This window comes from Falco punctatus (genome assembly GCF_963210335.1).
Source record: "Falco punctatus genome assembly, chromosome: Z".
Lineage (NCBI taxonomy): Eukaryota > Metazoa > Chordata > Aves > Falconiformes > Falconidae > Falco > Falco punctatus.
Genome location: NC_137586.1, coordinates 58,469,712 through 58,482,235, shown reverse-complemented (window position 1 = coordinate 58,482,235; position 12,524 = coordinate 58,469,712).

The window sequence follows — 12,524 nt, the reverse complement described above, 5'->3', positions numbered from 1 at the left end:
ATACCAGAGGATTCCTGCCAAAGTCACTTCAAGATAGTTACTTCTGTGATTTCCTATTGGCAAGTGAATTGTATGACAATGGCCATTTTTTTTTCAACAAGGCTAAAACTAAGTTGTGTTATTAAAACTCTGTGTTTATTGGGGGGGGAGGGGGAAGAATTTTTCTGTGTGATTTGAAACATATAGTGTGAGAACTGCAAAAAATCCTACTTTTTATTTCATTGACAGTGGTTTAGCTAACCATAGTAACCAGAGGACTTCCTTTGAGGCTGTGACAAGCTATGACTATGAAGGTTCTTTGACTTGCATAAAATCATCTTTAGCATAGTTCAAATCCCTGGAAACTTATCTATGACCAATTCAAACAAATTCACACCTAAATAAAATAAATAAATAAATGAAAAGTAGAATCAGCTCCTGCTGTCTTGCATTTCTCTGAATAGTTGTTTCCTAATGGACTCTAGTAGTTTTGACAGGACAGTCTGTATTTGATGTCAAATATCAATTGAAAATCCATCTGTTTTAGCAGAAAAGTAATACTTTTTCAAAAATGCAACATAGCAGCCAGCATTTTGCCTGGTACCCAGACGACTGAGAGCAAATCCTTTGTTGTTCTAACATGGAATTAGTTATTTACAGAGTCTAAACTGGGGGGGTTGGGGACAGGGGCTAGGACACAAACAAACCAAACACTAGAACAACAATTGCCTTATTCTGTGAAATATCATCCTTTTTCCTCCCTAATAATGCCTAAACCAGATCTGAATAAGACTGTATATTGTTAGTCTTCATTAATTCCAAACTGCCATTTTAAAGCTTGTCACCTTATAAAAGGCTCCTCATTATATATATATTATTTCTTTTCACCATTATGTAGCAGGAAACTTTTGAAAACTAGAATACATCAAGAAAAATATAAAATTGTACTTCCATGGTATTGTAAATGTATTTCATTCAAACCTGGTGTAAATGTTCATTTTTCTTGTTCTGTTCTCCAAATCCTTAGACTAGGAGCATATATCAAAGCTTAGATAGACAAATCAGTACCAGTTTACTGCAATTTTGGAACATGTAATCTTGTATTCTAGAATACAAGATAAGACTACTCTCATTTACCTTGCAAAATGTGTGTTTGTTTCACTGGAGTGTAGTGGGTTTTATTGCTTTGCTGTTGCAAATGGGGTAAACATCTTTTTTGGGATACAATGTAGTCTGCCAGCTAAACAGAAAAAAGCTCTGGTTTTGTGGCTGTTGGAAAACACTCCTTCTTTCAGAGTGCACAGGAGTAGGAGCCATCCAGGGAGATACATTTACTTCATCCATGTACAATAATTATAAAGGTCCATCTAAGATTTAATGATTATCTATGTAGTGTGAAAGTTTCTACAGGATTAGACGTTTCAAAAAAAGTTGCAGATGACAAAAGACACAGCACATACTCATTTTTCCTCTCACCCCTATTCAAACAACTCTGTTCCCCAAACCAGCTTTGTTATACGTTAGATAGTCAAAAGGGCACAAGAAAGATGATTTTTCTGGGACTTAAGGTTACTATAATCCCCCTGCACTGACTTTTTTGTCATTGATCCCAGTTTAACTTTGTTTCTGTTCTTTACAATGCAACCTATGTCTCTTTCAGCTTTACACTTTTTTTTTTTTTATCTTATTTTACTGAAGGAGTCAAGGGATGGGGAATGGTGACAGGCTTGACAACCTATCTGTCTGTTTCTCCAGAAAGCATCTCCATACTTCCTTTGATGGGGTCACGTATGTCAGCTTCCTTCCTGAGCTGGTGCACATGGCTGTTATGTTCTTTGCAGTCTGAAAATACGTTTCTATGAAAGTGTTCCGAAATAAATAGTCATAATGTATTAAGACATGTGTCAATTCCTGAAAATGGTCCATTTATTTTTGATCTCATATTATCAAGTGGGTGATCACCATTTAGCTTGGCAACATACCCTTTATTTATTAGCTTTTATGTTTATTTTCCTGTTTGAGGTCTTTGGGGTCGCTCCTCAGGATGTATCTTTTTTGCTTTCCATCACCATGCAGATGCTACCAAAATTAAACCATGTAAAGAGACAAAGGTACCAAGCCGCATCCAAAGAAAACTCTGAAACACAATTTTTCTTTTACTAGTTTGCACTCTTATTTTTTTACCAGAACTCTCACTGGAGCCAGCAAGGAATTTTCTCATGGAACTATGACAGGATTGTGTCTTCAACTACTTTGGAAAAATTAAATAACTGGAAAGAAGTTTTTCTGCCAGACATTCTAACTTCAAATACCAACATGTTTGCTGTAGAATCCAGAAAGAGTTTTACTTCACAAAAGAGAGTGGAATTTAGTGCTATAAGCAGGAAAGAGCTTTGTAAATCCAATAAAATAACAGAATTTTTTATTTCCCAGGAAAACTATTTGTAGATTTCTTTAAGGACAGAATTTATTAATGAAGTCCCTAGGCTCAATCTGAATCAGATTTGTGGTAAAAGAGGTAACAGTTCTTTCAGTATCCTGATCTTTTAACTTGTGTATATCTTCTGAACTATTTCCACTTTCCAGAGTAATTTTCATACTGCAGTTCAGTTGAACAATGTTTCAACTTTATATGAAATCAGGGTATATATAATATGAATTATATTACTTCAGAGTATCATTTTACTTTTGCCCTGTTTAAAACAGCCGTTCCCAAAACCTGAGCCAAATGGCTCATCCACCACACCTGACCCTGCTTTTGATTCTAAATCTCACAAATTCTGCCAGGCAAAGAAATGAAAATGCTATTCCTCTATTGCATAAACTGACATTTAAGGAGGGTAAGTGCCCTCCAGACTCATGCACTGAAATCTGTAGCAGAATCAGAAGAAAATACATGTTGTAAGTCTTAATCATACCCATATCATTTCTTATCTGTAACTCCTTCCTCCATTAAAAACAAGAAGTTCCACTAGAAGTCCTTTAAGGTATTTCATGGGGAAGTTCTTAAGTTGCCAAGTTAAAGAATTTGTTATTCTGTGAATTATTTCACTGATAGGAGTAATGTAGAATTATACATCAGTTTCCCAGAAGATATCAAATGAGAACATCTTGCTGGGTACAGTGAAGGTGAATTCTCTAATTAGTCTTAGAGACCTCAATTCTCTTATTTCCTGTGTAAAATAAGGAATACCTAAACAATAAAAAATTGTTTAGAGTATTCTATTATTACATATATTACTAACAGGGCAAACACTATATTGCAGGAATTGCAAGTTACTAGAAGCGGAGTCTAGCAAAAGCAGCTCATTTCTTTCTTTTAACCTGCCAAAGAAAGCTTACAAAGATCACATTAGCTCCTACCATCAAAGTTTTTGGAAAAAGCAGAGGAGACTTGTTCCAACTCCTTTGACTGTAGTAAAGGCTTTTAAAATATAGCATTGCATTTCAGTCCCTTGATTACTGCCAACAAACCAAAGTACCCATATCCCAGAATAGCTCCTCATTATCCTACAGACAGTTAGGACAAAATCTAGTGTACACTAAACCCACAGTTTGTTTTCTGTCTATGCCCAAAGAAGCAAAAAGACAGGGATTTAGTCCCAATATTAATATCCTAGAAATATATCTGCACATATCTGGCTGCCTTTAAATCTGTTTTGTCATCCACAGCTACTCTACATTCTACATAGTGCTGAGGGGTAAAAAGCAACACTGGTACACCAACAGCTTGTACAGAGCATGCAGCTGTCCAGCAGCCATAGACCACTAAATGAATTCCAGTTTCTTTCATATATCTCACCTTTCCTTAGAACATACCGAGTATTTTTCAATTAATTATCACCTTTCTATCATGCTTCCACCACATTTTGTCTAAGTGGTTAATAATCTCATTTGCACAAAAAGGACACAGTCTCTACCACTGCTGAAGTCACATGTTCAATGTATTTCACTAAACTATGTGTTTGTGAATGTACAATAGGCACATTTCCCGATGTGTGCATCCCATAGTACAGAACCTTTTCTGTGACTAACTCCTGTTATGATTAACAGTACTAAGCTTCCCTTAGGCTCAATTAAATCCTCTAATCTAAGAGGTAAAAATGTTATTTTAATCAGTTACAAGCAGCTAATCATTTTAGGCAATGTAGCTCTTTCCCTTCTGTACTATCAAGTGAAAACACAGAATCCACTATGTCATGTAAGATGAGAGCTGAGGTAGACTTCCTGTACTTCAGACCTAAAAAGATTCAAAGTTTCTCCTCAACACAGTATTTGCCTACACCAGTTTCCTCATTAGATATTTCAAAGTATTCTGATGCCTAAATTAATGTCAGAATCAGACCTAAGTCATGGACACCCGAGGAAGATTGTGTTTCACTACATCAGTAAGGCAACTCAGAAAGTTCCATTTTATGGTCTGTATTTAGCTCACCAATTTTCTCATATGATTGTCTGCTCTGTCCATATAGTACACAGCACATATTACATGTACAGGGTATACTTTAAGATAACTCTCAACAGAATTTCCCACCAACATATTCTAGCAATGCCTTTTGTTCATACCACAAAACTTTCATTTTGTGAACTGATTGTAACAGTATTGTTATCAATTTCATTCTTTTAGTCTTCATGCAGAATCTACAGTTTTTTTCAAGATCCTTAAGTTTTCTACCAATCAGTCATGTAAGTCCAACTCCATATCCATTAGGTGCCATTTGAAAATTAATAAAATCTCTTATTTGTTTTGCTGTCAGAGTTGTACCATGAAGATTCGCTTTGTAACTTCTTTCTCTCCACATCAGTATCAACACACCAAATCCTTTGCTGATTGTTTATAAGTATAGACAAAGCTTGTTCCCCACATGAATGTAGTCATTCTGAAATACACATGTTCCCAAAGAATACGTCGAGATTCCTTTAATTTTCATTCTCACTAAAATAGTTTGCATATTGCAAAAACTTCCAAAGTTTCTTTGCAGAATTTTTCCATAATTTGTCATGCAAAGGCAATAATATACCTGGTCTGTAAAAAAAATCACTGTCAGACATTTTAAACCTTTTCAGACAATTTTTCTAACATTTGGACTAGTTTTATATAACTTTGCTACAATTTGCATGTATTTAATAGACTTTTCTTTTTAAAGTCCACCATATTTCATACAATGAGCTTCCAAATTATTTATAGGGCCACCTTATTTCCCCATCTTCATTGTGTTTAAGTTGGGTAAACCAAATTTCTTCAAACCTGACCTTATTTACTTGGTACTGTCCATTTGGCAAACAGCTGCTTAAACTAAAGCAGATGTATTATTGTCTTACTCTTTCAGTAGTACTTCTTACACTTTTAAAATAACAGCATGATGAACTTTTTCTAGCTTGCAGCCAATACTAAGCAACAAATAGTATTTTATACTGTATTTAGAAGTTGTATTTGTTCTTTTGGCTCCACCTAAGCAAACATACAGTAAATTGTGTACTCTTGGAAGGGATGAATAACATGTTAAGTCTCTTTTAAGTCCCTTAAAGGTTGCTGTCATAACTATCAGCTCTGCAAATTAGCCTAAGAACGAAAAATATTTTCTTGGAGAATACGCTGCTTAACACAAATTTGGTTTGAATATACAGTGCTCCTAGTATAATGACTTATTCTTTCTTTTACAGAAACAAAGTGAAAAAGATGCCATCACTTGACTGTTATGCCTTTAAATCAAAAATATTCAAACAAGTTGTGAAAAAAAAGCTTCAGAAAACAATTGTCACTCCTTTAAAAACAGTTAATTTAAATATAATTCTGTTTAAACATAGTTGTAGCTGAAACTGATCATTTCAGTCGTTTCGTACATCTTAAAAAAAAAAAAAACAACTTTAAGAACTTTTAGTTGTTTTGTTTCTTGGGACTGGGGGTGGCATATCAGATGAAATCGAATGGAAAAAATCCTTAGACTATTGTGCTTATTTTCATTTTTACTTTTACAAACCCTTTTTAAAGGATTTTAAAAATAATTTTCTCTGTAAAATTAAAACCTGGTTGCATTTGTTTTAACTGGAACAACAGCTGCAACTTGCAACATTTTTTATTCCCTTCCTTACATATTCTATAAATTACATTAGAGAAAATTCCTTACATATTTCTGAATTTTTTTCACTGGTGACATTAATTGTATTCTATTAACATTAAAGTAGATCTGTCCCCAAAATTATTTATTCAGATACATTCCTCAAAGTTTGGGTTTTTAAAAAAAATCTGCTAAAATATTTTTTTAATGAAGAGACAAGTGTAGAAAATTAAAAACTGTGCTGAGCTTTTCTTTGCTGCTAATTTTAAGGCAGAAATGTTTGGGGGTTTTATTGTTTGTTTGTTTTACTTCTCTTGATTCAGTTATTTAAATCACATTGTTTCTATTTCCTTGCATTTAATACTTCACACCTATATCCAGCCACACTTTTTAGTGTTCTCTCATTACCGAAGCCTTTTGAACACTTCAAAGTTATATTTTTCTTGATTTAATAAAGTGCCTTTTTCTCTCATTTTTTTAAATGTTTTTCAGTGCATTTTTTAATTACATATAGGATTAACAGTTTGTAGGTCAGCATGATTCCTTTCTTTCTTTTCAGAAAGTCTGACCCTTCCATCTGCTTATTTTTTCTCTGTTTTGATGGATGAAGAGACATCTGGATCTGGTGTAGGCTGGATCCTTTATGATTTTCTTATGTAAATCACATATACATGAGAATTTCCCTTTCACTCACTTAAATTTGTCCTTTTTTAATCTAAAAATAATTGTGAGTGCCACAGTTGCCAGTGGGTGTCATTGCTCTCAGCAGACACTTTTGCCTCAGCAATGGTCACCCCCCCACTAAATGAGATTCCCTCACTTCATTCAAACAAGTAGCTCAGAACTGAAATGCCAAAATACACTTACTGCTGTTTCCAGAGCTACTAGCATGCCAGTGTGTGAATATTCATCAGCCAGCTACTTTTGATTACTCCGGATATGTTTCTGATCACAAATTTTCAAGAGACTTGGTTCACACAGCTATGCTTAGCCCCAAAGCTCAATTCACCATTAGATTGATTACTGAGGTATTTTCATAAAAGAGAACAGCACACAGCAAGAAGAATACTTAGAAAATTGATTGCCACACGCATGTGCAATCACTAATGCTTTTATACTCCTTAAACTCTATCACACTTAAATCCATTTTTCCTTATATGCATTTGTTGTTTCCTAAATCATATCATGTTCAATCTTACCAGGTATCTGTCTTCTGTTGTGCAACCAGCATGCACTATCTAATTGGTTAATTAAGTCATCTAAGCATGCTTTCAGTCTCCAGCCAATATTAATAGCCTGCATTCAAGTGCATGCCTGTGGCAATGTACTCAGAAGGCCTTGTCTGCATGTTTGCTAGTCTTTACACCCTCACGTCCTCCTGTCTGTTCCATGGCTGACATACCTCAGACCACAAGTACCCTGTTTTGATCAACCCAGGCTCAGCAGCGCACTGTAGTCATTGCCTCACACATGCTTCACTCAGTCATTCAGATGGAGAGCAGCTCAGCTTTTTCAGAGGCACACTTCACATATCGCTTGCTGTTAGATAGCAGCTGAGGTAAATTGCCTGGGTTTCAAATCTGCCTGGCCCACAAAACAAACGCACTGCCATTTGGTAAAGGCTGGCATGATTCAAACACACAGCAGTGTATGAGTCCCCATGCTTTCCTTCTCCCCACCCCCTGTCCCCAACTTCATCAGGTCAGCAGCAATTCTGAGTCAGTCCCTAGACAGGTACAGCAGGGGAGCCAGTAGGAGAAGCTAGTCTGTCTGACTCCTCTCAATACAGTAGGCTATTAGGAAATCTTATTCCTGGTGTCTGCTCCTACCCGCAAAAGAGCAAGCATGCGGTAGAGAATATGAGAAACAGCCTGGCTACACACACCCCGTGGTGTGCATCGCTGTTCTTAGGCTCAGGCACAGCAGCAGCAGCAAAGCAAACTCCTGCATAACTGACCGAGCACCACTGCAGAATCAGTCATTTAAACACAGGAGACAGTCCACAGTTCCCACAAATTTTTGAAACAAGGATTGGCTGCAGCCGATGGAAAAGATGGTGTCTTAATACATGAATAACAAAAACACAATCCAGAACTTACTGGTACCTTATGGCTCTCATACCTCTATTTCCATTAACTCTTCAGTGAAACTTTGTCGTTTTCATGCCAGTATAGTTGCAAACGTAGAGTGTATCCTGGATGACTATCTGTCTCCTTAAAGGCTACTGCTCAAAAAACAGACAACCCAACACATATCTTAAAAAAATCAATATAGGTTATAAAAATTACTTGTTTCAAGTCATTCCCCCTTTTTCCTTGAAATCTTCTGCACCTGTAGACATGCTCACAATACAGATAAAGAGCAAGAAATCATACCATTCAGGCTAGATGCTTCTGTCTTCTTTTACCAGAGGAGTGGAAACAATTTGAGTACTTACGAGTCACCTGTTGTTGCAAGGGGATTTATTTATTTATTTTTCATTCATGCAGATAAAGATGCTCAGTCATGTTCCATTTATGTTTTCATTAAGAAACCTTAAAGCCAGTTTCAGTGCCTCTCATTAAAAAGAGCTACCTGTCACATTTTGAATCCCACTTGACAGCTGTAAAAATTGCCAGATTACATAGAAGATTTTGCTGGAGAGATTCAAGCACAGATCTCTAGCCCTCAGTAGTTTTAATCCTGCTTAATTTTTTGTTTAGTTGTCATAATCCAATAATACATCAAATGTTCATCAATTCCATTTAATATTAGCATCTGAAATTATCCAGAAAAAGGAAAGACAGCCTGCATCTTACATTCTAGTGTCTCATCTGCACATCTCTCCAGCTGTCGGGAGTATTTTTTTTTCCTTATTGCTGTCACATGTCATTGACTAAAACTAAAACATAGGGTAGAGGCCATTACTCAGGTATGAATGCATGAGCTGACTGTCCAGTAAGCAGGTAAAGGTAATTTCAAAATTCCCTATATAAGACATCTTAGATATAACTTCTCTGTTACAATAGTTTACTAATAATAGCGCAGCTAAATGTGTTAATATGGATTTTTAGGTTTACTATTTTTCTTCAATAAAATCTCCTTTCTGACAATTTAAATGTCAAGTGATGAAAAAGAGTATCAAAGTAATTTTAATAAGGCTTCATTAATAAACACTGAAAAACACAATATTTACACCATATTTTTGCATGTAATTCATATGAGAAAAGATGATATTTTAATATGTTGTTTGAAATTCTGACAGCTGAACACTGAAGTGATAATGTATGTTCTTTAAAGGTTGCCATGGCCATAAATTTTTAATGATTGTCACACTCAGAAATTATTTAACTTTGGCAGACCAGTTTGACTTGATATTTCATTTCTTTCCTTATATTTCCAAAATAATTGTTGGGGTTTTATTTTTGTTTATTAACACTAAGATCTTCTATCTATGGTATCATATTTGTCCTTAGAATATTTTTTCTTTAAGAACATTTCTCTTAAGCAGTCAAGCCTGAAATGTGTTGTTAAGAGAAATGAGAAAGTGAAGTTAACTGATACCTCAGTCAGGAAATTTTTGCCTGCTTTATGATTCTTTCTTAATTACAGATTGACCCAGCTCTCAGATCAGGAGGCTAGCATTGTCACCAGTTCTCTTACATGACTACATGCACAATCACAGTCAAAGCCCAGACAAACTGTTGGCATGACACTAGTATTTGCTGTGGTTTTAAACAAAGAAATTAAATTAAGACATTGTAAAATACATCCGAACAACCAAATAGTGTCTCTTGAAGCACTACTCTACTAAATGCAGAATATATATAAGATTTATTTCCTAGTTTAGAGATCATCAGTGAGGAATATATTAGCAAATAAATTTGGGCACCACATGGCATTAGCAGAATATAGAGAGCTTTTCTCTCTTTGCAGATCATCTACAATCCATTTCTCACTAAGTGTTCATTAGACCCTTATTGTCACCTAATCTACAAATATTTTTATGCACTATTTAGCTTCTAAGTACGGTGTGATTTCAGTTCTTTCACTACATGACTGTAACCTTGTTGAAAAGGAGCATCACTTGAAGAAATCATTAAGGCATTGAATCTTGCCAAACTATGACAGCAGAGCACTATAAGGATGAGAAATGTCCTGGAAATGTTATCATATTAAAAGATATTTTCACAATTCCTTGTATAAATGTAAAAAGTACACTTGTTTGTGGGGATGTTTTGCTGGAACTTTATGATCCTTACACATCAGGGTTTTGATACAGAGCTAGCTTTCTTAAATTTTATTACCACAATTTAAAAAAAAGCAACAGCTAAAATTAGAACTTAAATTACAGTTCAGAAAACCACTTAAATATGTGCTTAACTTTAAATATAAATCCTACCAATTTCAGTCAAACCAATAATCTACTGATATGTGCTTGAATGGAGGTGCTGTTCATAATGAAAAAGAGCCTGAGCAAAAAGACAGACAAGAGTTTAATTAGCTTCTACCTAAACTCTATATTTAATTTTTTCTTGACCTGGTGACATTGCTACAAAGGATTGTGTCTGCAGCCCATCTCATTTAGTACCCTGAGTTCAACAGTGGCTGGCTACATAAATGTACAAGAAAATATTTCAACAGACATCTGTGTATTATAAGAGCCAAGGACTGTGTAAGATCTTGAAATGCAAAATTCTACTTTCCATACCATAATGGAATCATAGAACGGTTTGGGTTGGAAGGGACCTATAAAGGTCCTGTAGTCCAACACCTCTGCAATGAGTAGGGAGATCTTCCACCAGAGCAGGTTGCCTAGAGCCCTGTCCAACTGGAACTTCAATGTTTCTAAGTGATGGAGCATCTACAGCACTTCTGAGCAATCTGTTCCAGTGTTTCACCACCCTTATAAAAAATCTCTTCCTTATGTCTAGTCTGAATCTACCCAGTACTGCTCAAGTCCTTCTCCACAGGGCTGCTCTCAATGTCTTCATCCCCCAGCCTGTACAGATATCAGGGCTTGCCCCAATCAAGATGCAGAACATTGCACTTGGCCTTGTTGAGCTGATGAGGTCTACATCGGCCCACTTCTTGAGCTTGTCCAGGTCCTCCTGAATAGCATCTCACCCCTCAGTTGTGTCAACAGCAACACTCAGCTTGGTGTCATCTGCAAATTTGTTGAGGGTGCACTTAATCCCACTTTCTCTGCCACTGGTGAAAATACTAAACAGTGCTGGTCCAAACATCATTTTGTGTCATCCACAAGACCATATTATAAGTCCAGGTAGTCTACTTATCTGTATATAAACTCTCAATCACTGTGGAAAAGGTAGAGCAGAAATTCTGGTCTACCTATTTTAGATTATTTATTTTTTCCTGTACTTTTATCATCTCCCTTTTATTACTTAACACTATATTTTCTAGGGTAATCAGTTGTATACATAGACACTTTTCCTCTTCATAAAAAGCACTATAGTGCCTAAATGGGCATCTGAAACTTTAACAGGTCTGCATATACCATCAGACCAACATTTTCACAGCTCATGTTCTTTTGGAATTTTCTCTAGCCTAGCTCCCAGTCATCGTTTTTATCCAAAGCTGATTCATAAAATTCCTTAAAATACATTGATATTTACCCATTTGCTGAGATCCCTCTTCTCCCACGAAACCATGTTTGATGAAGATACTTAAATTTTGCATCATACAGAATGCAGATAGGTTTACCAAATGAAACTCTACTTGCCTGGATATTTAATTATCCCTGGAAAGGGCTTTGGATATTTAGTGTACTGGAGCTGTCCGCAGCCTACATAGTGGTTGGAAAACTCTGGTGTTATGGACAAAGCCCACAGTAATGTCCACCTTCAGAGCTACTTAGCATCCAGATTCCTCAATGTGGATATTTGCCAAAGTAAGTTGCCAAAGGGAAACCCCAGAGCTTCCGTGTTGCTCAACCACCAGCAACTTGGTAGCTGCTTCACAGACAGGGATTTCACAGCCTCCTGACTGCCATGCCAGCTGCCTATCTTTAGAGGTAGCTGACTCCTTAGGCAATCCAGTTTGAAGGATATGGTGAGCTGGTCTGGAAGTCCAGACTTTTCTTGAGCTTTCAGACTCTCAGCTTCCCAGAAAACCTCTAGAATTACCATTAAACCAGGGATTCAGGGATTTTGTCTTTATGTCAACAGATGGCCAAGTTTTCTGTCTGTTTATGGAGTCTCAGATATTGGGAAGCAGCACACCCCATCAATTTTATTTTTTTTTTTCCCCCTTAAATGACTTTATCTTCTGGATGAAGTTATTGGGAATTTCAGTATCTCGTGGTTTTGCTCTAAACTGAAATTAAACCAAGTTTGGAAATCCCTAAGTTCCTCACAATACAGAATTCCACTGTCCACCCACTTCTCTCTTATTTCCTCTTTCTTCTCCTTTCATATACCACTTCTTGACTGCAGGCTGATGAACCTCTATTACAGCTTTTGTTTGCCAGCATATTGTTTTTTACTA